Below are 26,516 nucleotides of genomic sequence, written 5' to 3' on the forward strand. Positions count from 1 at the left end.
GGCATTGCCTTTCTTTGGGATTGGAATGAAAACTGACCTCTTCCAGTCCTGTGGCCACTGCTGAGTTTTCCATATTTGCTGGCATATTGAGTGCAACACTTTCATGGCATCATCTTTCAGAATTTTAAACAGCTTAACTGGAATGCCATCACCTCCACTAGCTTTGTTCATAGTGATGCTTTCTAAGGCCCACTTGACTTCACATTCCAGGATGTCTGGGTCTAGATGAGTGATCACACCATCGTGATTATCTGGGTGTGAAGATCTTTTTTGTACAGTTCTTCTGTGTTCTTGCCACCTTTTCTTAATATCTTCTGCTTTTGTTAGGTCCATACCATTTCTGTCCTTTATCGAGCCCATCTTTGCGTGAAATGTTCCCTTGGTATCTCTAATTTCTTGAAGAGATCTATAATCTTTCCCATTCTTTGTTTTCCTGTATTTCTTTGCATTGATCCCTGAAGAAGGCTTTCTTATCTCTTCTTGCTATTCTTTGGAACTCTGCATTCAGATGCTTATATCGTTCCTTTTCTCCTTTGCTCTTTGCTTCTCTTCTTTTCACAGCTATTTGTAAGGCCTCCCCAGACAGCCATTTTGCTTTTCTGCATTTCTTTTCCATGGGGATGGTCTTGATCCCTGCCTAAAGAATGAGGTTCCAATGTCATGAACCTCATTCCATAGTTCATCAGGCACTCTTTCTCTCAGCTCTAGTCCCTTAAATCTATTTCTCACTTCCACTGTGTGATCATAAGGGATTTGATTTAGGTCATACCTGAATGGTCTAGCGGTTTTCCCTACTTTCTTCAGTTTGAGTCTGAATTTGGCAATAAGGAGTTCATGATCTGAGCCACAGTCAGCTCCTGGTCTTGTCTTTGTTGACTGTATAGAGCTTCTCCATCTTTGGCTGCAAAGAATATAATCAATCTGATTTCGGTGTTGACCCTCTGGTGATGCCCATGTGTAGAGTCTTCTCTTGTGTTGTTGGAAGAGGGTGTTTGCTATGACCAGTGAATTTTCTTGGCAAAACTCTATTAGTCTTTGCCCTGCTTCACTCTGCAATCCAAGGCCAAATTTGCCTGTTACTCCAGGTGTTTCTTGACTTCCTACTTTTGCATTCCAGTCCCCTATAATGAAAAGGACATCTTTCTTGGGTGTTTGTTAGTTCTAAAAGGTCTTGTAGGTCTTCACAGAACCATTCAACTTTTGCTTCTTCAGCGTTACTGGTTGGGTATAGACTTGGATTACCATGATATTGAATGGCTTGCCTTGGAGACAAACAGAGATCATTCTGTCATTTTTGAGATTGCATCCAAGTATTGCATTTTGGACTCTTTTGTTGACCATGATGGCTACTCCATTTCTCTTAAGGGATTCCTGCCCGCAGTAGTAGATATAATGGTCATCTGAGTTAAATTCACCCATTCCAGTCCATTTTAGTTCCCCTATTCTTAGAATGTTGATGTTCACTCTTGCCATCTCTTGTTTGACCACTTCCAATTTGCCTTGATTCATGGACCTGACATTCCAGGTTCCTATGCAATATTGCTCTTTATAGCGTCGGACCTTGCTTCTATCACCAGTCACATCCACAACTGGGTATTGTTTTTGCTTTGGCTCCATCCCTTCATTCTTTCTGGAGTTATTTCTCTACTGATCTCCAGTAGCATATTGGTCACCGACTAACCTGGGGTGTTCCTCTTTCAGTATCCTATCATTTTGCCCATTCATACTGTTCATGGGGTTCTCACGGCAAGAATACTGAAGTGGTTTGCCATTCCCTTCTCCAGTGGACCACATTCTGTCAGACCTCTCCACTATGTCCCGCCCGTCCTGGGTTGCCCTGCGGGCATGGCCTAGTTTCATTGAGTTCGACAAGACTGTGGTCCTAGTGTGATTAGATTGACTAGTTTTCTTTGAGTATGGTTTCAGTGTGTCTGCCCTCTGATGCCCTCTTGCAACACCTACCATCTTACTTGGGTTTCTCTTACCTTGGGCGTGGGGTATCTCTTCACGACTGCTCCTGCAGAGTGCAGCTGATGTTCCTTACCTTGGAAAAGGGGTATCTCTTCACCGCCGCCCTTCCTGACCTTCAATGTGGAACGGTTCCTCTAGGCCCTCCTCTGCCTGTGCAGCCACCACTCCTTGGACGTGGGGTTGCTCCTCCCGGCCACTGTCCCTGACCTCAGATGCAGGGTAGCTCCTCTCGACGGCCGTCCCTGGCCTTGGACGTGGGGTGGCTCCTCTCGGCCATCACCCCTGACCTCGGATACAGGGTAGATCCTCCCGGCCACTGCCCCTGGCCTCCGACGCAGGGTAGCTCCTCTCAGCTGTGCTTAGTGCACTGGGCGCAGCTGCCTGCGCTTAGTGAGCTAGCTGCAGCCACCAGGAATATATGCTCCAATATTTTGGCCACCTGATATGAAGAACTGATTCATTAGAAAAGACCATGATGTGAAAGATTGAAGGCAGGAGGAGGAAGGGACAACAGAGGATGAAATGTTTAGATGGCATCGCCAACTGGATGGACATGAGTTTGAGCTAGTTCTGGAAGTTAGTGATGGACAGGGAGGCCTGGGGTGCTGCTGTCCAGGGAATCTCAACAGTCAGGAAAGACTGAGCGACTGAACTGAACTTATATTTTCTATAAAACTGACTTTATTGATGGAAATCTTCCTTCTAATATAAAAATATAAAGGGGCTTCAGTCTGATAATTCAAAGTTATGTGTCTGCTTCACTATATGAAATATGTGAGAATCAAGTCATGTTCAATGGTTGTAAAAAATAAAGTTTTCTATATGGAAGCCAGTTTCCAGTTTCCCCCTCAGTCTCTCCTATCAAGAAGATTCCATAAGCCTCTTATCCTTCTTCAGAGGGCAGACACACTGAAAACCACAATCACAGAAAAATAACCAACCTGATCACATGGACTACAGCTTTGTCTAACTCAATGAAACTATAAGCCATGCCTTGTTGGGCCACGCAAGATGGACGGGCCATGGTGGAGAGTTTTGACAAAATGTTATTCAATGGAGAAGGGAATGGCTAACCACTTCAGTATTCTTGCCTTGAGAACCCCATCAACAGTGTGAAAAGGCAAAAAAGATAGGACAATAAAAGATGAACTCCCCAGGTCGGTAGGGGCCCAATATGCTACTAGAGATCAGTGGATAAATAACTCCAGAAAGAATGAAGAGACAGAGCCAAAGCAAAAACGACACCCAGTTGTGGATGTGACTGATGATGAAAGTAAAGTCCAATGCTGTAACAAAAATATTGCAGAGGAGCCTGGAATGTTAGGTCCATGAATCAGGGTAAATTGGAAGTGGTCAAACAGTAGATGGCAAAAGTGAGCTTTGACATTTTAGGAAACAGCAAACTAAAATGGACTGGAATGGGTGAATTTAACTCAGATGACCATTATATCTACTACTGTAGGCAAGAATCCCTTAGAAGAAATGGAATAGCCATCATGGACAGCAAAAGAGTTTGAAATGCAGTACTTGGATGCAATCTCAAAAGCAATAGAATGATCTCTGTTCATTTCCAAAGAAAACCATTCAATATCAGAGTAATCCAAGTCTATGCCTTGACCAGTAATGCTGAAGCAGCTGAAGTTGAGTGATTCTATGAAGACCTACAAGACGTTCTAGAACTCACGCCCCCAAAAGATGTCCTTTTCATTACAGAGGAATGGAATGCAAAAGTAGGAAGTCAAGAAATACCTGGAGTAACAGGCAAATATGGCCTTGGATTACAGAAAGAAGCAGAGCAAAGGCTAATAGAGTTTTGCCAAGAGAATGCACTGGTCATAGCAAACACACTCTTCCAACAACACAAGAGAAGACTCTACACGTGGACATCACCAGTCAATACTGAAATAAGATTGATAATATTCTTTGTAGCCAAAGATAGAGAAGGTCTATACGGTCAGCAAAAACAAGACCAGGAGCTGACTATGGCTCAGATCATGAACTCCTTATTGCCATATTCAGACTTAAATTGAAGAAAGTAGGGAAAACCACTAGACCATTCAGGTATGACCTAAATCAAACCCCTTATGATTATACAGTGGAAATGAGAAATAGATTCAAGGGATTAGATCTGATAAACAAAGTGCCTGAAGAACTATGTATGGAGGTTCATGACAGTGTACAGGAGGCAGTGATCAAACCATCTTCAAGTAAAGGAAATGCAGAAAAGCAAAATGGCTCTCTGAGGAGGCCTTTCACTCAGTCACATGAGACTGAGAGACTGAACTGAACTGATATGGAAGCCTGCAGCTTTAGTGTAACATTTCTGTTTGCTAATAACACATTATGAAAGTTTTAGTTAAGTACGTAAATTCTAGTACCCAAAAATATGTGAAAGGAAAAAGAAATAAAAATTTTATATTCCCAAAATATATACCTCAGAAATGCTCTATTTACCTTAAATTATAAGGTCATGATTTTTAATCAGTTCCATTCAGTTCAGTCGCTCAGTGGTGTCCGACTCTTTGTGACCCCATGAACCACAGCACGCCAGACCTTCCTGTCCTTCACCAACTCCCGGAGTTTACCCAAACTCATCTCCATTGAGTTGGTGATGACATCCAACAATCTTATCCTCTGTTGCCCCCTTCTCCTCCTGCCCTCAATCTTTCCCAGCATCAGGGTCTTTTCAAATGATTCAGCTGTTCACATCAGGTGCCCAAAATATTAAGAGTTTCAGCTTCAACATCAGTCTTTCCAATGAACACTTAGGACTGAATCCCTTTAGAATGGACTGGATGGATCTCCTTGGAGTCCACAGGACTCTCAAGATTCTTCTCCAGCATCAAAGTTCAACAGCATCAATTCTTCAGCACTCAGCTTTCTTTATAGTCCAACTCTCACATCCATACATGATTACTGGAAAAACCATAGCTTTGACTAGACAGACTTTTGTTGGCAAAGTAATGTCTCTGCTTTTTAATCAGGAGAATAAAAATATAAATGTAATTTTACGTTTTTCAGCAAATGACTAAATAAGAAATGCATTATAACTTTTATTAAGCAAGGTATGCAGTTATTTATAAATAATGATATAGCTCACTATTAAGCTCTCAAAAATGGACTTTCAGGGAAAAAAAAAAACATAAAATCATTAGAAAGCATTTTTCCCAATTAAGTCTAATAACTTGACTTTGAAAACTTTTCGTAAATAAATAAATGCTAATTCTGCGGTCAGCTTTGAAACGTCTCTCCTACTTTCTGATGAATTGTGTCATAACAAAGACACATTGTCAGCCATTGGCCATGGAATTTGTAGTCTGTAACTGGCTGCCTGAAAGCTCTTTGCTCTGTTCATTTTCATTCTGAATACCAGCCAAAAATGTATAGCTAGAAGACACTTGAGCCCTGATTTCCTACATCATGAAACATGCAAAAAATGTTGAAAAAATTATTTTCTTTCCTAACTATTACCACCTCAGAGTGGAAGGACATGTTCACAATATAATTCTATTCATGTTGAAGGATGTTTATAGAATAACCAATAGTAGTCACAGAAATAGTACACTGCATTTATGAATATATAAACAGTGCAACAAAATAATATTGTTAGTGTTTCTATTTCTTGGTTGCATTCTTGTTATGTAAAGAGGCTGGGTTTTCTAATACAGTGAACCGAAAGTCAAAATGGAAAAGAGGGGGACTTCCTTGGCATTCCAGTGGCTGACTCCGTGCTCCCAATGCAGGGGGTTTGGTTTGATCCCTAGTCAGGAAACTAGAGACCACATGCCACAACTAAGAGTTCACATGCATCAGCTAAAACCCCATGTGTTGCAGCTAAGAGCCAGCCCCGCCAAATAAGCCCTAAAAGAGTAAGAAAGAGATGGAAAATAATCTGTTGCAGTGTATTGTCCTAGAAAAAAAAATAGATAGAACAAATTAACTTTTAGACTGTGACCACTTTTTTGTTTTGTTATCTCCGCAAACCTCTAAATTGTTCTTCAACAAATAATGTATTTAAATTGTATTTATAGGGGACTGAGTCTGAGGGAGACCAAATAATTTGCACATCTTGAATGTCAACTTCTATGTGAAAAGAGACTGAAGTACACCATCTGCCAAAAATCAGATCAAAGACATAAATATTCATGATTTCAAAGTAAAGCATATCTACACACACTCCCCAACAGACAAACATGCAAATACATAACACATTTGTCCCTGAAATGAAATTAACTGAATATCAAAATCAAAAGTACCAAGGGAATTGGCAATTTAATTCAAAATCCTAAATTTTCCATCTTCTAAGTGTTTTAAACTAATGCAAACCTAAGATACAAAGAAAAATCATCTCATACAGAACACTTTTATTAAAATTGGGATATAATTGACATATAGTATGACAGTTTCAGGTATACAACATAATGATTTGATATGTGTATATGTTGTGAAATGATCCACATTGTCAGTGTCCATCACCATAAATAGTTAGAATATTTTCCTTGTGATGATAACTTTTAAGATCTAACTCTTGTAACAACTTTCAAATATGCAGTACAATATTATAAACTGTAGTCAGCGTGCTATACATTACATCCTTATGACCTCTTTATTTTATAAATGGAAGTTTGTATCTTTTGACATCCTCCACCCATTTTGCTCATTCCTAACCTCCCACTTTTGAAACTACCAGTCTCTTCTCCATGTATGAGCTTGTTTTCGTTACATTTTGTCTTTTTAGATTTCACATATTAATGGACCACTCAGGATTTGTCTTCTTGAATGCTCTTTTAGAATGTGTTTTTTAAGTATATAAGTAATATGTTACAATTATAGTTTACTTTTTCCAATTTGTGTCTTTCCCTGATGATCTTTCTTATTTTAATTACTGAAAACTTATTTGAAGTCATTAAATCCAAAGTTCTGGAGTGAAAAAACAATGAGAAAAACCTGAGATTATAAATTAATACTTAGCAAGATTTGTTTTCCAGGAAAACTATCTTATTGCACTATACACAACTGATTAATAAATAGCAACTTGGTAGATGAAGTGCAATTTAACATCAGTTGATAAACATTGTAACTAGAATTAAGTAATTAGCTTAATTCTTTCTTTCCCAGTCTCGTATGATGACAAGATCAAGCTGAATATTATTTTTAGCAGATGAAGGAAAGAATAGGAACTCTGATATATGATCATAAGTTACTCTCCTAGGATGAAATTCCACACACTGAATACTAATCTGTCTTTTTTTTTTTTTCAATTCCATTCATTAGTTAAGCCAGTCTGCAAGAAAGAATCCTTGTTGCTATTTCTCACAAGGGCACTATCTGTGAGAGGGGTCAGAATTGTGTTTGTCAGGGTGTGGATGTGTCTGTATCTTATTTAAAATTTTGAGGAATATATGTATGCAATGTAATATCTTAAGAAACATATTTCAAGTCTGGTGGAGTTAAAACTGTTTCAATATCACTGTGCCAGTACTTTCATTATCCAGCACTGTACTTTCATATTTTAATTTTATTGCAATTTTTTTTTTCTATTCACAAGATCCTTAGGTTTTCCTTCTTTTTATCCTTCTTTTTTATCTCATAATATCCTTACCTGTCAGATACCAAAGCATTTTGGTGTTATTTATTGTAAATAGATAGTTGTTTGCTAGCCCTTCCATTATGAGACCATTGAGGACTTTCTCATCTTCTTTTCTCTATTACATGATGGAATGTACTCATGAGAAGACATTGTCCTAGCATTCTTATATGACATGACATTCTCTTATGACAAGCATTGTATTATTCCTGTTGTATCAGCATGACCTTGAGACTTTGACAAGCTAAGCTCTTTGCCTATTAGAATATCAAAGCTTTCTTTGTTTCCTTTGTATGTACTGTTGTTTTGTGCTTAAGTCATGCCCCACTCTTCTGGACCCCAGCCCAGGCTGCAGCCCACCAGACTACTCTGTCCATGAAATTCTCCAGGCAAGAATACTAGAGTGGGTTGCACTTTCCCTCTCCAGGGGATCTTCCTGACCTAGGGATTGAACCAGTGACTTCATTGACAGGCAGATTCTTTACCGCTGAGCCAACAGGGAAGTCCTATATGTATGTAGGTCTGAATGTAAATTCCAATCATGTCTAAAATCACATATGTCATTGCTCTTTCATTCCTCTGTGTGTGTGTATGTGTGTATTAGGTGGGGTTGAAAATTACATGTGCCTGTGTATATATGGAGCACTTTTTTGTAATTTCTTAAACTGTTCCCATGGAAATGAACAATCAGAATCACACCTAAAGTCTGATAAATTATTTTTGTTTTCTTCATTAACTATTTTTTGGAGTATACTTGATTTGCAAAGTTGTGTTAGTTTCAGGTGTGTAGCAAAGTGATTTTGTTATACATGTACATGTATATGGATTTCCGTGGTGGCTCAGATGGTAAAGAATTTGCCTGCAGTCCAAGAGACCGGTGTGTGATCCCTGGGTCAGCAAGAACCTCTGGAGGAGGAAGTGGCAACCCACTACAGTATTCTTGCCTGAAAAATCCCAGGGACAGAGGAGACTGGTGGATTACATTCCACGGGGTCTCATAGAGTCAGAGATGACTGAGCAACTAACACTTTGATTTCATACATATGTCTATTCTCTTTCAGATTCTTTTCCCAAATGGATTATTGCAGAGTACTGCATAGAGTTCCCTGTGCCATACAGTAGGTCCTCGTTGGTTATCTATCTTATTATAGTAGTGTGTATACGTTAACCCTAAACTCCTAATTTATCCTTCCCCTACCTTTCCACTTTAGTGACCATAAGTTTGTTTTCTAAGTTAAATATACTCATAAAATCAGTTGGGTCAATGTCAGATTTAACTTACAACGATTTCAGTTGCCTTTGGGTTTTTTGTATAATTTACCTTGAAGGAAGAAGTTATGTTACAAAAGATAGCAAACTTGCACATTCTTAGTTTCAGTCTTCAGTGACTGAATCTTATCCGCACCATGCATGGTTTATATATCAATATTATCTCAGATTATATCGGAGTAACTTACCTTCCTTTGATCTTGGCCAGTTGCCATGCATCCAGGCTGAGGGGCTGGAGTGAGTGCTCACAGAGTTCTCATGGTTGGAAATCCCAGCCCCTGCCCATGCTGGACAGGATGGGGAGAAGCTGGCTTTGGCAGATTGGGCTTTGAGGACCTGGCTAACACAACTGTGTGTACAGGTAGAGCAGAAGTTCTGAGACAGATTTTCCCAGTGGGACTTGGGGGATAGCATGAAGAAGCAGGTAAACTCCATATTCTCCCAGTAAATAGTCTGGAATTGGATACTTTCTACTGCTTTGATGGAAATGCCCCACAGGGCCTCAGATGTCAGTGGTCAGCTGCTGCCACAGTGATGCTGTGTGTCCAATTACCTCAAACTCAGCACTTTACAACCACATTTAATTTCCATGCATACATATGCAGGGCAGCCTGGCTTTAGTGCTCTAGCTGACCTCAGCGGCATCAGACTCTAAGCTCCAGGTTGGACCCTAGCTTCATTCACATTGGTCTCATCCCTTTGGGACCAGAGGAGTTGGACATGTGAGAGAAGAGGCTGAGTGCACAGAAACATCCCATAGCACATGTGTGTCTGCTGGTTTCATGCCTGTTAATATCCCATGCAAGGAAAACACACATTCAAATATACAGTCAGTATGGTAGAAAACATACTTTGCCATCAATGCCAACTGCAAAGCTGTAAAGCAACAGGAATGGATACACAGGTATAGAGTGAAGAACAGAGACCAAAATTTCAACTTTCCACAGTTAGAAATCAGCTGTGTGTGTGTGTGTGTGAGAGTGTTTTGTGTTGTATGTGATAGAGAAAGAGAGAGAGAGAATCTGGGAGGAGCTTCATAAACTTTTTTTTTTTTTTTTTTCCGTCTGCTCTTCCTTCTTCCCTCCTTTGCTTCCTTTTTTCCTTCACTGCAACTTCTCTAGAATTTACCCAGCACAACCTTAGCCCTAAATTATTTGCCTTGAACTTCCCAGGTGGCACAGTATTAAAGAATCTGCCTGCCAGTGCAGGAGCTGCAAGAGACTCAGGTTTGATCCCTGGGTTGGGAAGATCCCCTGGAGTAGGAAATGGAACTCTCTCCAGTATTCTTTCCTGGGAAATCACATAGACAGAGAAGCCTGGTGGGCTACTGTCCATGGGGTCACAGAAGAGTCAAACATGGCCAAGTGACTCAGCACACACACACTTGATTTGAACTCTGTATTCTGGGGATTATACACCAAGAGGGTGAGTCCAGGATTACAAACAACTTTAGTATGGGACATTGGAATGGGTTGTATGACCATAGGAGGATGATGGCCCATTAGGATTGATAAGAGGGTGTTGAAAACCAGTGGTAGGCAGTGGTGACATATTATTAAAACTTTCATTTGTATTTAACATAGGGCTTCCCTGTTGGCACAGATGGTAAAGCATATGCCCACAATGCAGGAGACCTGGGTTCAATCCCTGGGCTGGGAACATGCCCTGGAGAAGGACATCGCTACCCACTTCATTATTCTTGCCTGGAAAATCCCATGGACAGAGGAGCTGGTAGGCTACAGTCCATGGAGTCTCAAAGAGTTGGACATGACTGAGTGATTTCACTTCAATTTTGTATTTAACATAGACAAGATAGAAGTAGAAGGTGACCATATGAGGTATCAAGTTCTGCTTCCCTTAAAATCTGTGATCTCAAGATGTGCTGGGGCTTTTGCTGATGACATTTCAAGCTTTGCAGAAGGAATATGATAGGTACAGTGCAGCTAAATGTAAACTTAAATCATGCTCTGAAATGGAGAGGGCTTGCAGATGATCTCTACAGAAATTCCTCCCATGTCTTCAAAGGAGAGCCTCAAGAAGATGATTCTGTTGAAAGTAAAGTGAAGAATATGAATTATAAAAACATTGTTTTTGCAAAAGACACTAAATGTGCAGTTGCGTCAAAATTAGAACCCTGATATGATAGAAGTGGAATTAAGATCTGGGTTGGATTTGTTCAATCACTAAGTCATGTCTGCCTCTTTGCTACTGCCTTTAGCATGCCAGGCTTCTCTGTCCTTCACTATCTCCAGGAGTTTGCTCAAACTCATGTCCATTGAGTTGGTGATGCTATCCAACCATCTCTTTCTCTGTTGCTTCCTTCTACTTTTGTCTGTAATGTATCCAATCATCAGGGATAAACTTATTTGGGTAAATGAGCTAAGGAATCTTGAAATCCAAAATGCCACCCAGATACCTGACTGATAAAGGAAGCTCTTTCTTTCCAAAGAAAGGAGGTAGACTGGGCAACAGATTGCTCAGGGCAGGACATTGTTCAGTAATAACCACTGCTGAATTTTAGGTTCATTCAGGGTCAGGGAATGATGATAGTGAAGGTATGTCTTTCTAAAAGGTAGACACATCTTTTATTTTCATACCAAGGGAGCAAAATCTGCGATAATTTTTCACATTATTTCTATCAGATGAAGGAGAGGCAGCTAGAGATATGAATCTATACTGACCCAAAAGCACTTAATTTGGCCAACTTGTCCATGACACAAAATGAATAAGATTGAAAACTCAGAGACAAGGAAATTTGAGGAAGTTATATGTGAACACATCTTTGAAAGTAGAGTCTTATAAATGCTATCTCATGATAATGTTCAGCAGCACTTCTGTGACATTATACCATATTCAATATTTCCTTGGTTTATTTTTATTTTTTAAATATAAATTTATTTATTTTAACTGAAGGTTAAGTACTTTACAATATCATATTGGTTTTGCCATACATCAACATGCATACACACTGAGGAAGCCAGAATATTTCCTTGATTTAACGGATATACTTTAGAGCAACAGTTGGCTTAACCAAGGACTTCCCTAGTTGTCTCAATAACCCTATTACTTGGAAACATTTGTATTGATTCAATGGAGAAATGACCATTTGAATGTTTAGCTGCAATCCTATTGTGTGGGTTTAGGGCATTCTTGTTCAATTGCTAATAAAGGGTGCTATATCCCCAGTAGGCTTCTTTGGTGGCTCAGTGGTAAAGAATCTGCCTGCCAATAAAGGAGACATGGGTTCTACACCTGGGTCAGGAAGATCCCCTGTGGAAGAAAATGGTAACCAACTACAATATTTTTGACAGAGGAGCCTGGTGGGCTGCAATCAATGGAGTCGCAAAGAGTTGGACATGACTTAGCGATTAAACAACAACATTGTCTGCAATGGGTCATGGAACCAAGAGTTTGAAGTAGAAACCTGCTGACCATGACTCTTTGTGATAGACGGTAGAATGTCTGTACTTCCTTTTCTCACAGCTTTCTTTCTGTTAGCAAAGTGGCACTGATCCGCAGAGGGGGGTGCTTGCATTGGTTGACAGTGAGGATTTCACTGAAGTTGGAACCACAATTTCCACATTGCCCCACTGGTCTTGTTCAGGTAAACTGTCAGGCTCATTATTTTATTGCCCCCAAAAGCAGTGTAATTTGGTGCATGTTTCACATGAGCTGAGAAAAATAGCCATCCTGGTGTTTCTGGATAGTCTACAGATGTCAGTTATATCTGGTTGGTTGATGGTGCTGTTGAATTCAAGTATGGCCTCACTGATTTTTCTGCTTGCTAGATCTATCTATTTCTGATAGAAGATTTCAAGGTCTGCTCAGCTCAGCTCAGCTCAGCTCAGTAGCTCAGTCGTGTCTGACTCTTTGCTACCCCATGAATCACAGCACGCCAGGGCTCCCTGTCCATCACCAACTCCCGGAGTTCACTCAGACTCACATCCGTTGAGTCAGTGATGCCATCCAGCCATCTCATCCTCTGTCGCCCCCTTTTCCTCCTGCCCCCAATCCCTCCCAGCATCAGAGTCTTTTCCAATAAGTCAACTCTTTGCATGAGGTGACCAAAGTACTGGAGTTTCAGCTTTAGCATCATTCCTTCCAAAGAAATCCCAGGGCTGATCTCTTTCAGAATGGACTGGTTGGATCTCCTTATAGTCCAAGGGACTCTCAAGAGTCTTCTCCAATACCACAGTTCAAAAGCATCAATTCTTTGGCGCTCAGCCTTCTGCTAGATCTGTCTATATCTGATAGAAAAGTATTGAAGTCTCTAACTATGATAGTATATCCATCTCTTTCTCTGTAGTTTTCTCCAGTGTTGTCTCAGGTAATTTGATACTCTGTTACCTGTGGATAAAAATTACAATATCTAATTGGGCTATTGACTCCTTTATCTTTATGTAATCCCCGTTTATCCCTGATAACATTCCTTATTCCAAAGTGCACTCATGATATCAGTATAGCTACTGCTGCTCTCTTTAGGTTAGTTGTTACCAATATATACATTTCTCCATTCCTTCACTTTTAACCAAGATATGTCTTCTTATCTGTAGAGATTTTCTTGTAGACTGCATGTAGTTGATTCTTATAATTGATCTACTCTGAAAATCTATCTTTTTTTATTGCCATATTTAGATGATTAACATGTAAAGAAACTATCAATGAAGTTCAATTACTCTCAGCCATATTTGTTACTCTTTTCTATATTTTTCTATTTGTTATTTGTTGCTGTTTTACTCCCTTTTGTGTTTTTGAGTGAACATTTTATGTGATTCCATGTTCTATCTGTCCCTCCAACTTGGAATTCAGTAGTTTATTTTGTGACTTCACATCTGACAGATTAAATGAGAGTTTCCAGTTTATTCAGCTTTTTAGCATTGTTATGATGAAGTGATGATATTCAAGTACTTACCTATTGGGCCAGAAACAGAAGTGCACAAAAGTTTTTGAAGTTTAATATAATCTCATGTGTCTATTTTTATTTTCGTTTCCTGCATTTTTTGTGTCATATCCAAGAAATCATTGCCCCAGCCAATGACAGGATATATCCTCTCTATATTTCTTTCCAAGTTTTTTATAGTTTGGGATCTTATTTTTAGGTCTTTATTCATTTTCAGTTCTTTTTGTATATCATATATATAAGATGTGAATTAATTATTTTGCTTAGAGAGATCTAGTTTTACAAACAATGGTAAATAAGGATACTATTTACATCTGGTTATCAAAGAATTTAAAAGATAGATTAATTAAAAGCAATGCATGTGTTAATAACATAATATTGCTAACATTTGAGTTTGGAAATATAAATATTTGCAGATATAAAAACATCCAGTAGATATATTTGCCTTCAGAGAAGGGAGGTGGGTGGTTAGCAGAGACAAAGCACAGATTTATATTTTATAGTATATTTTTTCTATCATTTTAATGTTTTACCATATAAACAGTTTTTTAAAATAGTAAATTAATTATGAAAATGTTTGTCCTTTCTAATGAGTTATATTCTTCTCTTGTTTTTAATTTTTTTTTTTCTAGAGCGAATATCTTGTTTCTCATCCCAATTTTTATTGTCTTTGATTCTTCATAGATTTTAAAAATTTGATAGCAAGGGATGAATCACATTAATTGATATGCACTGAATGAGTAGAAACTCAAGTGTTTCGTTACCTGAAGCAATTTCTGTGGATTTTATTAACCTTAGAGTTATTTTTGACCAGAATTGTTTTATGAGGTCATTTAGTATCTCTTGCCAATAAAAATGAACATAAGCTCAGTGAATTGTTGTTAACAATAATTCTATTTATTTAGAACAACAGCTATAAGTAGAAAATGCATCAAGAATCTGCATTGGGTGATATGTTTTTATAGAAACTGGTGAGAATGTATTGTCTAATTTTTAGTTATGTTGCTAAACTACAATCATATCAGATAGTTACCATTAGACAGACAGATTTGATTGTTATTTAGAAAACTGGGCAGCTCAGTGATAGTAATCAAATAATATTGTCAGAGAACAAATTAATCTCATCTGCCTATCCTTTGCTCTCTTATTAGAAAGCCTTTCTAGCAATGCTTCCAAGGCACTAAATCAAATTAATATTTCAAAATAGGACTTTCTACTGCAAGGTCCCTGTGCCTTCTTAGGTAATACACTTCAGTGTATGTTCCAAGATATTAAATCCTGTGTAACCTCTACTAAAATGCTCTAGAGCTCAAAATTGATGTCAAATGTTAATCCGAATCTTTTGGCAAGAATAGAATTTTAATGGAATTGCTTGGTTCTTATTTAAAGCAGAAATGTAGTCCCTGAAGTATAGGGCAAAACCTTGGCATGTTAGAGGATACCTTCTCTGATATTCATTTTAAAAGGGTGATCAGAACATACAATGAATACTACACATACAAGCTAGTGGCATTGGCTATCTAGGTTTGGACATTAACCTTCTCCTTTATGGAAATAACTGATTTCACTCTCTTTGATAATAAAAACAAAAAGGTGTATCTGTATCATGTTTATATATATATATATATGTGCTTAGTCACTCAGTTATGTCCGAGTCTTTGCAAACTCATTAACTGTAGCCTGCCAGGCTGTATCACATTTACTAATTTATTTCTCGTTTAGAGCATATTGAGACCCATCTTAGTTAATTTTCTCTCAGAACCTTTCAGGACTCCAGAAAAGGTGTAGCTTAATTTTAACCCTTTGCTTCTCATTTCCTTCTGTCACCTTTCCAGATATAAGTGCTAGTAAAAGTATTTTTTATGTTATAGCAAAAGCAAAAGAATTTGATCTCTGAAAACTCTTTTTTGAGATTTGGCATGAAGAAAAAGTCACTGTTCAGCTTCACAGAGGGTATCTGAATATATATATATATACTCAAATACTGATTGCATAATTATTTTTCATGGGAGAAGGACATTTTCTGTAAATTGGGGAGAAGAAAAACTTAAACGCTACTTTCCTTATTAAAGGATGGGCATTTTTTTTTTTTAATGTCGCAAAATATATCATTTGTCTTTTGTCATTTATTTTTAAGGAAATTTTTGTTTCTACTTTAAAAGCAGCTATTTGCTCTTTTATAATTTTGGCTCTGTAAATGGGGGATCATGAATTTCTACACAGGAGTCATTAAGAATATGGAAGGTAGAAACTTGATCATATATTTTTACTAAGGAGTTTTGACTTATAAAGAAAGTGAAGTCACTCAGTCATGTCTGACTGCAACCCCATGGACTGTAGCCTACCAGGCTTCTCTGTCCATGGGATTTTCCAGGCAAGGGTACTGGAGTGGGTTGCCATTTAATAAATTGTAGTGCAGAGTGCATCATCATCAATTCCAACTCCATTATTATAATCCTTTCCATTATTAATAATCATCCTTATCTGATTATGTTCCATGGCTAGAAACTATATTATCAAGAGGACTTCCCTGGTGACTCAGTGAGAAAGAATCCACCTGCCAATGCAGGAGACAAGAGTTCAACCCCTGGAGAAGGATCCCCTGGAGGAGGAAATGGCTACCTACTCCAGTATTCTTGCTTGGGAAATCCCATGGACAGAGGAGCCTGGAGGGGTCACAAAAGAGTTGGACATGACTTAAAGACTAAACAAACATGCTATTAAGTAACCACCATCTAAATTAACCCTAAGCAAATTATCTATGGAGTTCAATGGCAGAGACATCCACAGATACCAAAAAAACTTCTTACAAATAGTACAGCATGTGTTTCAGTCCAGATATCTTGGATTCCAATGTTTGTATCATTCCAGCAAAATATTATCTGCTAGAAGAAAATGTTGGCAATAAATATTAGATTTCATCTTTATAATCAGTTTATCCAAACATTAACTTGTAAACAATAAAAACTTCATCCTCAGAAATGTTTAGGAGCAAACATAAAGGTATAGTATACCTCGGCTAAAAATTCTACAAGAAAATTTCTGCTTTGCTATTCCAATTGAGTAGAGAAGGTAATCAAATGCACTTTGAGGGAATAAAAAGAAGAATAAGGTAGGTAAAACTGATTGAAAGGCTATGAGGCAAATTCAGTGTGGTCAGTCATAATATTGTCTGAAATAATTTGTATGCTAAGTATATTTATATCCATATGTATGTCTCAGTATTCCTCAACTTTATTTGCTTCATATACAGTTATTTACAAACAATACACAATGTATAAAAATATAAAAAGTCAGAAATTAGTCTTATTTTGGTTCATCCCTTAAACCAGAATATAATCTAAATAAACAGTGCTTCACAGTATTGTGTAAAAGGCATGTTTAATTCTGTGAAGTGTAGGATGTACCTAATATTGGGCCATTTACAAATCACCTTTGTGCATTTATGTTTGTATTTGGACCTTTCTACTCACTTTGATTCTAAATTTTATGATAATGATTTTACAAAAATATCATTGACATGTTAGAGAAATTAGAAAAATAAGGCATTGTTCGGTTGCTCAGTCATGTACAACTCTTGAGACTCCATGGACTGCAGCACACCAGGCATCCCTGTCCTTCACTGTCTCTTGGAGTTTGCTCAAACTCATGTCCATTGAGTTGATAATACCATCCAACTGTCTCATCCTCTGTCGCCCCCTCCTCCTGCCCTCAATCCTTCCAAGCATCAAGGTCTTTTCCAATGAATTGGCATTTCACATCAGGTGGCCAAACTATCGGGGCTTCAGGTTCAGCGTCAATCCTTCCAATGAATATTCAGGGTTGATTTCTTTTAGAATTGACTGATTTGTTTCTCCTTACTGTCCAAGGGGCTCTCCAGAGTATTTTCCAGCACCATAGTTTGAAAGCATCAGTTCTCTGGTGCTCATCCTTCTTTATGGTTCAACTCTCACATCTGTACATGAGTACTAGAAAAACCATAGCCTTGACTCTACAGACCTTTGTTGACAATTGATGTCTCTGCTTTTGAATATGCTGTCTAGGTTTGTAATAACTTTTTTTCCAAGGAGCAAGCGTCTTTAAATTTCACGGCTGCAGTCACCATCCACAGTGATTTTGGAACCCAAGAAAATAAAGTCTGTCACTGTTTCCATTGTTTCCCCATCTATTTGTCATGAAGCAATGAAACCAGATGCCATGATCTTCATTTCTTGAATGCTGAGTTTTAAGCAAGCTTTTTCACTCTCCTATTTCACCTTAATCAAGAGGCTCTTTAGTTCCTCTTTGCTTTCTGCAGTTAGGGTGGTGACACCTGCATATCTGAGTATATTGCTATAGGTATGATTTATTTCCCTTAACAATTTGGTGAAAACACTGATAAGGAGCAAAGCATATTCATTGAAAATATGTCATTCAAGAAAGATTTTCAAAAAGGCTTTGGTGAAAACCACATGCATACATGAAGTGCTAATGCTAAAAGAGAATTCTGTACTAAAATGTAGGCTGAACTGATCCTAGCCAGTTTAAAAAGGATGAAGAGGAAATAAAACAAATGTTGAATAAAAAGAGAGAAAACATAAATTTGAATTCTCTGTATAAGTAGATGAGGATCAAATTGTTGCCTAATGAACCTAATGCTTACAATTATTCCCAGATAATAAGAAGGGTTTTAGAGGCACATTAACTCTTTCAAACCACTAACCACCTAATTTGCAATTAGGGAATATTTCACAGAAGATATAACAGAAGCTGTTAAATATTTTTAGATATTTCTTGAAATTTGCACTATAAAACTTCACGGAAGACTGAAAAGCTGGGTTTATAGATGATTGTAACTGTGCAAATTAAAATAAGCCATGAAACACTTGGAATTTTAGTACTTAATAGGATATGTTTTCTTTGTAAGACATGGGGGATTTTTAGGCTTTATGATATTTCACTCTAGCAAACATTTTACTTTATGATCTATTTAAGTATAAAATTTCTTATTGTTTTTTTTTTCTTTTTTGACCTCAGCTACATTTCAAAGCATCATTTGCATGTTATGGAGATAAACTTTAAGTACTTGAGTTGGATAGAGATTTCTAAAGTAGAATATGAGATCCACTACTAAGACTCATGTCATCAATGAAAATTCATGAAATGCTAATCATTTAATGAGGACAACTTAAACAATATTTATAACTTAGTCAATGGATTCTGTGTGTTCAGTAATGTTATACCATAAGATTCTCTAGAGATAAAGAATAATACAACAAACAAATATAAATTTATTTACTCCTAGTTTTCCTTAGTTTTGATTGTTTCTTCTTGTTATTTGATGGCTTATAATTATTTTATTTACAAACCATCCATTATTCTAATGGGTTGCAATTTTTTGAAAGACTATATTTAAGCTAGAAACAACACAAGATTAATTTTAGTTTGAGTTTGAAGCGATGTCTATTATAAACTAAACTTGTTTTCAACAAAACATGTTTTGTAAAATGTCTCCAGTTTTTCTCATTTGAACAACCATAAGAAAGGTATTTTAAAAGCCTTAAAATTGCTGCTTTCATGATATTTTATCAGCAGAACAGATTCATTTTTATTTACTCAAATTTCTTCAATATTTATTTTGAAATTTTAAGAAGACTTAGAATTTACTTAAGCAGATCTCTTACTACTTTATATTTAGTAAGCCTTTGAAATATAATTTGAATTTGATTCAATCTTCTATATCTTAAGGAAAAAATATTTGTTATCTGCTAATATATTTTTGAATGAAAGAGAAACTCTGTCTGGTGTCCAATGAAATTAAAACATTGATTAATTTCTAGCACCTGTTCACCATGCTCTGAATATCCAGTAACTCCTTTGTCAATTGATCCAGAAGATAAGCATATATGATTGTAAAAGTGTATAGTGTAGCCCTTAAGGGTGGAAGCTCTAAAGTGACAAAAATGAGAACGTGAACTTCTCCTTCTACCCTTCTCAGTGCTTATCTTAAAAATTACATTTTTAATTCTCAGCTCTCTCTCAGAAATGCTAACTATTTCTCATAGGGTTATCCTCAATATTAAAATTAAATATTTGCTAATAAAGTCTTACCTGCAATTCTTAGTGGAAATTGAATGTGAAGAAATAGTCATTATTTTCATTACAAAATTATTTCACTTCATTTTCCCCACTGGAAATATGTGTTGATTAATGTACCATAGAATTCTGTAACAGAAAATAAGATAAATATCTTTTAACAGAAATATTTTTTGAACAACAAATAAATTCAAAATTCAACTGGACATGATGCTGTCATCCTTAGTTTAAATTTGCTAAATTCAAGTGCCAATCCTCTAACATATAGCATACTATACTTTTTTTTTACATCATTCTAAATTGTCAGTTAAATTGATGTGCTATTTATAATGCGAAGAATATTAGTCTGACAACCTTTCCAGTTACGTTGAGACAAAAATTTCTGACATTAATTCAAATGAATCCATTCCTATTCTCAAACATATGCTTCTATATACTCTTTTTCTTTGTTCTGTGTAGCATAGATACATGTATATTGCACATTACCATTTTTCCAACAATTTGAGATTTTTTTTTTTTTTTCTGGAGTATAAGGCTCTTGCTAAAATGAAATATAGTATGAAGGGTAAAATTCTAAACATTGAGTTCTTTGACTTCATGAGATTTATATTTCAGTCATTTAGTTATTTGTACCCTTATTGGCCTTGGAATACAGAATGAAGCAGGGCAAAGGCTAATAGAGTTTTGCCAAGAAAATGCACTGGTCATAGCAAACACCCTCTTCCAACAACACAAGAAAAGACTCTACACATGGACATCACCAGATGGTCAACCCCAAAATCAGATTGATTATAATCTTTGCAGCAAAAGATGGAGTAACTCTATACAGTCAGCAGAAACAAGACCAGGAGCTGACTGTGGCTCAGATTACACACTCCTTATTGCCAAATTCAGATGTAAATTGAAGAAAGTAGGGAAAACCACTAGGCAATTCAGGTATGACCTAAATCAAATCCCTTATAATTATACACTGGAAGTGAGAAATAGATTTAAGGGACTAGATCTGATAGAGTGCCTGATGAACTATGGATGGAGGTTCATGACATTGTTCAGGAGACAGGGATCAAGACCACCCCCAAGGAAAGGAAATGCAAAAGAGCAAAATGGCTGTCTGAGGAGGCCTTACATATAGCTGTGAAAAGAAGAGAAACTAAAAGCAAAGGTGAAAAGGAAGGATATACTCATTTGAATACAGATTCCAAAGAATAGCAAGGAGAGATAAGATAGCCTTCGTCAGTGATCAATGCAAAGAAATAGAGGAAAACAATAGAATGGGAAAGATTAGAGATCTCTTCCAAAAAATTAGAAATACCAAGGGAAAATTTCTTGCAAAGTTGAGCACAATAAAGGACAGAAATGGTATGGACCTAACAGAAGCAAAATATATTAAGAAGACATGGCAAGAATACACAGAAGAACTGTACAAAAAAGATATTCTGATCTTCATGAACCAGATAATCACAATGGTGTGATCACTCACCTGGAGCCAGACATCCTGGAAGGCTAAGTCAAGTGGGCCTTAGGAAGCATCACTATGAACAAAGCTAGTGGAGATGAAGAAATTCCAGTTGGGATATTCGAAATCCTGAAAGATGATGCTGTGAAAGTGCTGCACTCAATATGCTAGCAAATCTGGAAAACTCAGCAGTGGTCACAGTACTGGAAAAAGTCAGTTTTCATTCTGATCCCAAAGAAAGGCAATGCCAAAGAATGCTCAAACTACTGCACAGTTGCACTCATCTCACATGCTAGTAAACTAATGCTCAAATTTCTCCAAGCCAGGCTTCAACAGTATGTAAACTGTGAACTTCCAGATGTCCAAGATGGTTTTAGAAAAGGCAGAGAAACCAGAGATCACATTGCCAACACCCGCTGGGTCATCAAAAAAGCAAGAGAGTTCCAGAACAAACATCTATTTCTGCTTTATTGACTATGCCAAAGACTTTGACTGTGTGGATCACAATAAAATGTCGAAAATTTTGAAAGAGATGGGAATACCAGACCACCTGACCTGCCCCTTGAGAAACCTGTATGCAGGTCAGGAAGCAACAGTTAGAACTGGACATGGAACAGCAACTGTACATGGAAAAACTGTACATTTGATGACTACTTCTAAATAGGAAAAGGAGTATGTCAAGGCTGTGTATTGTCACCATGCTTATTTAAGTTATATGCAGAGAAAGTTTAAGTTATATCATGAGAAATACTAGTCTGGATCAAGCACAAGCTGGAATCAAGATTTCTGTGAGAATTATCAATAATCTCAGATATCCAGATGGCATCATCCTTATGGCAGAGAGTGAAGAAGAAATAAAGAACATCTTGATGAAAGTGAAAGAGGAGAGTGAAAATTTTGCCTTAAATCTCAACATTCAGAAAACTAAGATCATGGCACTGGTTCCATCACTCCATGGCAAATAGATGGGGAAATAGTGGAAGCTGTGCAGACTATTTTTGGGGGCTCCAAAATCACTGCAAATGGTGACTGCAGCCATGAAATTAAAAGATGCTTATTCCTTGGAATATAAGTTATGACCAACCTAGACAGCATATTAAAAAGCAGAGATATTACTTTGCCAACAAATGTCCATCTAGTCAAAGCTATGGTTTTTCCAGTAGTCATGTATGAATGTGAGAGTTGGACTATAAAGAAAGCTGAGCACTGAAAAATTGATCCTTTTGTATTGTGGTATTGGGGAAGAGTGTTGAGAGTTCCTTGGACTACAAGGAGATCAAACCAGTCAATCTTAAAGGAATTCAGTCCTAGGTGTTCATTAGAAGGACTGATGTTGAAACTGAAAGTCCAACACTTTGGCCATGTCATGTGAAGTGCTGAATCATTTGAAAAGATTGAGCATGGGAGGAGAAGGGGACAACAGAGGTTGAGATGGTTGGATGGCATCACCGACCTGATGGACATGAGTTTGACGAAGCTCCGGGAGTTGGTGATGGACAGGGAGGCCTGGCGTGCTGCAGTCCATGGAGTCGCATAGAGTCAGACATGACTGACCAAGTGAATTCAACTGAACCCTATTATAAAGTTATAGCCCTTTTCAGCAGATGCAAAGAGAATGACACTTGAATTGTTCTGTTTCATATTACCTTCCTGGCAATAGCCTATTAATCCCAACCACAGTCTGCCCACATTATACCATGTCCTTTTCTTCAGAACTAACCCTGATTAATGAACTAGGTACATTTTCAGTGATACAAAAAGAAGGAAGAAAGAGTTCGGGGTATGGATTTTTTTTTTTTTTTTTTTACTTTCGTGATTCACTAGTTGGTTTTATTTTGGGTACTTCTTAACCTTTGCCAAAGCTACCCAGAGTGTTGTACTATGCTACAGCTGTCCGAGCAAACTAATACACATCATCCGTAAGATGGGTGAATCTTAACACCATCTTCACTTAGCTCTTAAGGTTGTCCTGAGTCAAACAGACATACATTCCTTTGTAGACTATGAGGTACTATACAAATGTAAGTAGTTGTTATTCACAGTGTCCCTGGGAAACCTGGAGAAGTGGTGGCTCAGTGATAAAGAACCTGACTGCCAATGCAGGAGATACGGGTTCAATCCCTGGTCTGGGATGATCCCACGTGCCTCTAAGGAACTAAGTCCGTGTGCCACAACTATAGAGCCTGGGCTCTAGGGCCCTGGGAACCGCAACTACTGAGCCCTTGTGCTGCAGCTACTGAAGCGTGCTCGCCCTAGAGCCCATGCTGTGCAACAAATGAAGCCATCATAGTGAGAAGCCCAAGTACCACACCTAGAGACTAGCCTCTGCTCTCCGCAACTCAAAAAAAACCTGCACAGCAGCCAAGACCAAAAACAGCCAAAAACAAAATAAGTAAAGTAAAATAATGTATATATATATATATATAAAAGCCCCTGATTCATGTTGATGTTTGACAGAACACAACAAAATTCTGTAAAGCAATTATCCTTCAATTAAATTAAAAAAAAAAGGTCAGATACAATTTAGCAACTAAACAACAATCTTAACAAAAAAATTATCTTGTTAAGATTGAACTTTTTGAGGAGTTTTAATAATCAATTAATTACTGACAAAAATGAGAACATAAATTCTGTGCTTTGGTTTATCTGCTATTTTTTCTTTCATCAGAATTCCTATTTTCAAATTTTAAAATTTTTATTTATTTATTTTTTAAATTTTACTTTACAATACTGTATTGGTTTTGCCATACATTGACATGAATCTACCATGGGTGTAGATGAGTTCCCAATCCTGAACCTCCCTCCCACCTCCTTCCCGGTATCATCTCTCTGGGTCATCCCAGTGCACCAGCCCCAAGCATCCTATATCCTGTATCGAACCTAGACTGGTGATTCATTTCTTACATGATAGTATACATGTTTCAATGCCATTCTCCCAAATCATCCCACCTTCTCCCTCTCCCTCTCCCTCTGAGTCCAAAAGTCCGTTCTGTACATCTGGGTCTCTTTTGCTGTCTTGCATACAGGGTTATCATTACCATCTTTCTAAATTCCATATATATGTGTTAGTATACTGTATTGGTATTTTTCTTTCTGGCTTACTTCACTCTGTATAATCAGCTTCAGTTTCATCCACCTCATTAGAACTGATTCAAATGTATTCTTTTTAATGGCTGAGTAATACTCCATTATGTATATGTACCACCGCTTTCTTATCCATTTGTCTGGTGATGGACATCTAGGTTGCTTCCATGTCCTGGCTATTATAAACAGTGCTGCGATGAACATTGGGGTACACGTGTCTCTTTCAATTCTGGTTTCCTCGGTGTATATGCCCAGCAGTGGGATTGCTGGGTCATAAGGCAGTTCCTTCACTGCTACTATTCAACATAGTTCTGGAAGTTTTGGAAACAGCAATCAGAGCAGAAAAAGAAATAAAAGGAATCCAAATTGGAAAAAAAAGAAGTAAAACTCACTGTCTGCAGATGACATGATCCTCTACATAGAAAACCCTGAAGACTCCACCAGAAAATTACTAGAGCTAATCAATGAATATAGTAAATTTGCGGGATATAAAATCAACACACAGAAATCCCTTGCATTCCTATACACTAACAATGAGAAAGTAGAAAAAGAAATTAAGGAAACAATTCCATTTACCATTGCAACAAAAAGAATGAAATACTTAGGAATATATCTACCTAAAGAAGCTAAAGCCATATATATAGAAAACTATAAAACACTGGTGAAAGAAATCAAAGAGGACACTAATAGATGGAGAAATATACCATGTTCATGGATCAGAAGAATCAGTATAGTGAAAATGAGTATACTAACCAAAGCAATCTACAGATTCAATGCGATCCCTATCAAGCTACCAGGGGTATTTTTCACAGAGCTAGAACAAATAATTTCACAATTTGTATGGAAATACAAAAAAACCTCGAATTGCCAAAGCAATCTTGAGAAAGAAGAATGGAACGAGAGGAATCAACCTGCCTGACTTCAGGCTCTACTACAAAGCCACAGTCATCAAGACAGTATGGTACTGGCACAAAGACAGAAATATAGATCAATGGAACAAAGAAAGCCCAGAAATAAATCCACACACCTATGGACACCTTATCTTCGACAAAGGAGGCAAGAATATACAATGGATTAAAGACAATCTCTTTAACAAGTGGTGCTGGGAAAACTGGTCAACCACTTGTAAAAGAATGAAACTAGAACACTTTCTAACACTATACACAAAAATAAACTCAAAATGGATTAAAGATCTAAATGTAAGACCAGAAACTATAAAACTCCTAGAGGAGAACATAGGCAAAACACTCTCCGACATAAATCACAGCAGAATCCTCTATGACCCACCTCCTAGAATACTGGAAATAAAAGCAAAAATAAATAAATGGGATCTAATTAAAATTAAAAGCTTCTGCAAAACAAAGGAAACTATAAGCAAGGTGAAAAGACAGCCTTCTGAATGGGAGAAAATAATAGCAAATGAAGCAACTGACAAACAACTAATCTCAAAAATATACAAGCAACTTATGCAGCTCAATTTCAGAAAAGTAAATGACCCAATCAAAAAATGGGCCAAAAAGCTAAATAAACATTTCTCCAAATAAGACATACATATGGATGGCTAACAAACACATGAAAAGATGTTCAACATCACTCATTATCAGTGAAATGCAAATCAAGACCACAATGAGGTACCATTTCACAGTAGTCAAAATGGATGTGATCCAAAAGTCTACAAGCAATAAATGCTGGGGAGGGTGTGGAGATAAAGGAACCCTCTTACACTGTTGGTGGGAATGCAAACTAGTACAGACACTATGGAGAACAGTGTGGAGATTCCTTAAACTTTTTATTTTGTATTGAGTTATAACCAATTAACAATGTTATGGTAGTTTCAGGGATATGGATTTTTTAAAGTTTATCTGATTAAAAAAAAAGAGAAAGAAATGAAAAACAATGGCCTAAAGCCAAGGAATTGTGTTTTATGGCTTAAATAAATGAGCTTGGGACTATTCATTAAATTAAATTTTCCCTAATGTATTTAATGATTTAGGATAAATTCAATATTTTGAATGAAAATAACCAACTTAAGATTCTTTGTTTTAAGGTTGTATATTTGTTTAAACAGCATGATCACTGTCTAAATATCCCCAAATATTCATAGAGATGAAGAAAGCATATTTATTCTAAATAGCTCACATGTTTCAAAGATTTGTTATTGTTCAGTCCCTCAG

Source organism: Capricornis sumatraensis, chromosome 6, assembly GCF_032405125.1.
Source record: "Capricornis sumatraensis isolate serow.1 chromosome 6, serow.2, whole genome shotgun sequence".
NCBI classification, from domain to species: domain Eukaryota; kingdom Metazoa; phylum Chordata; class Mammalia; order Artiodactyla; family Bovidae; genus Capricornis; species Capricornis sumatraensis.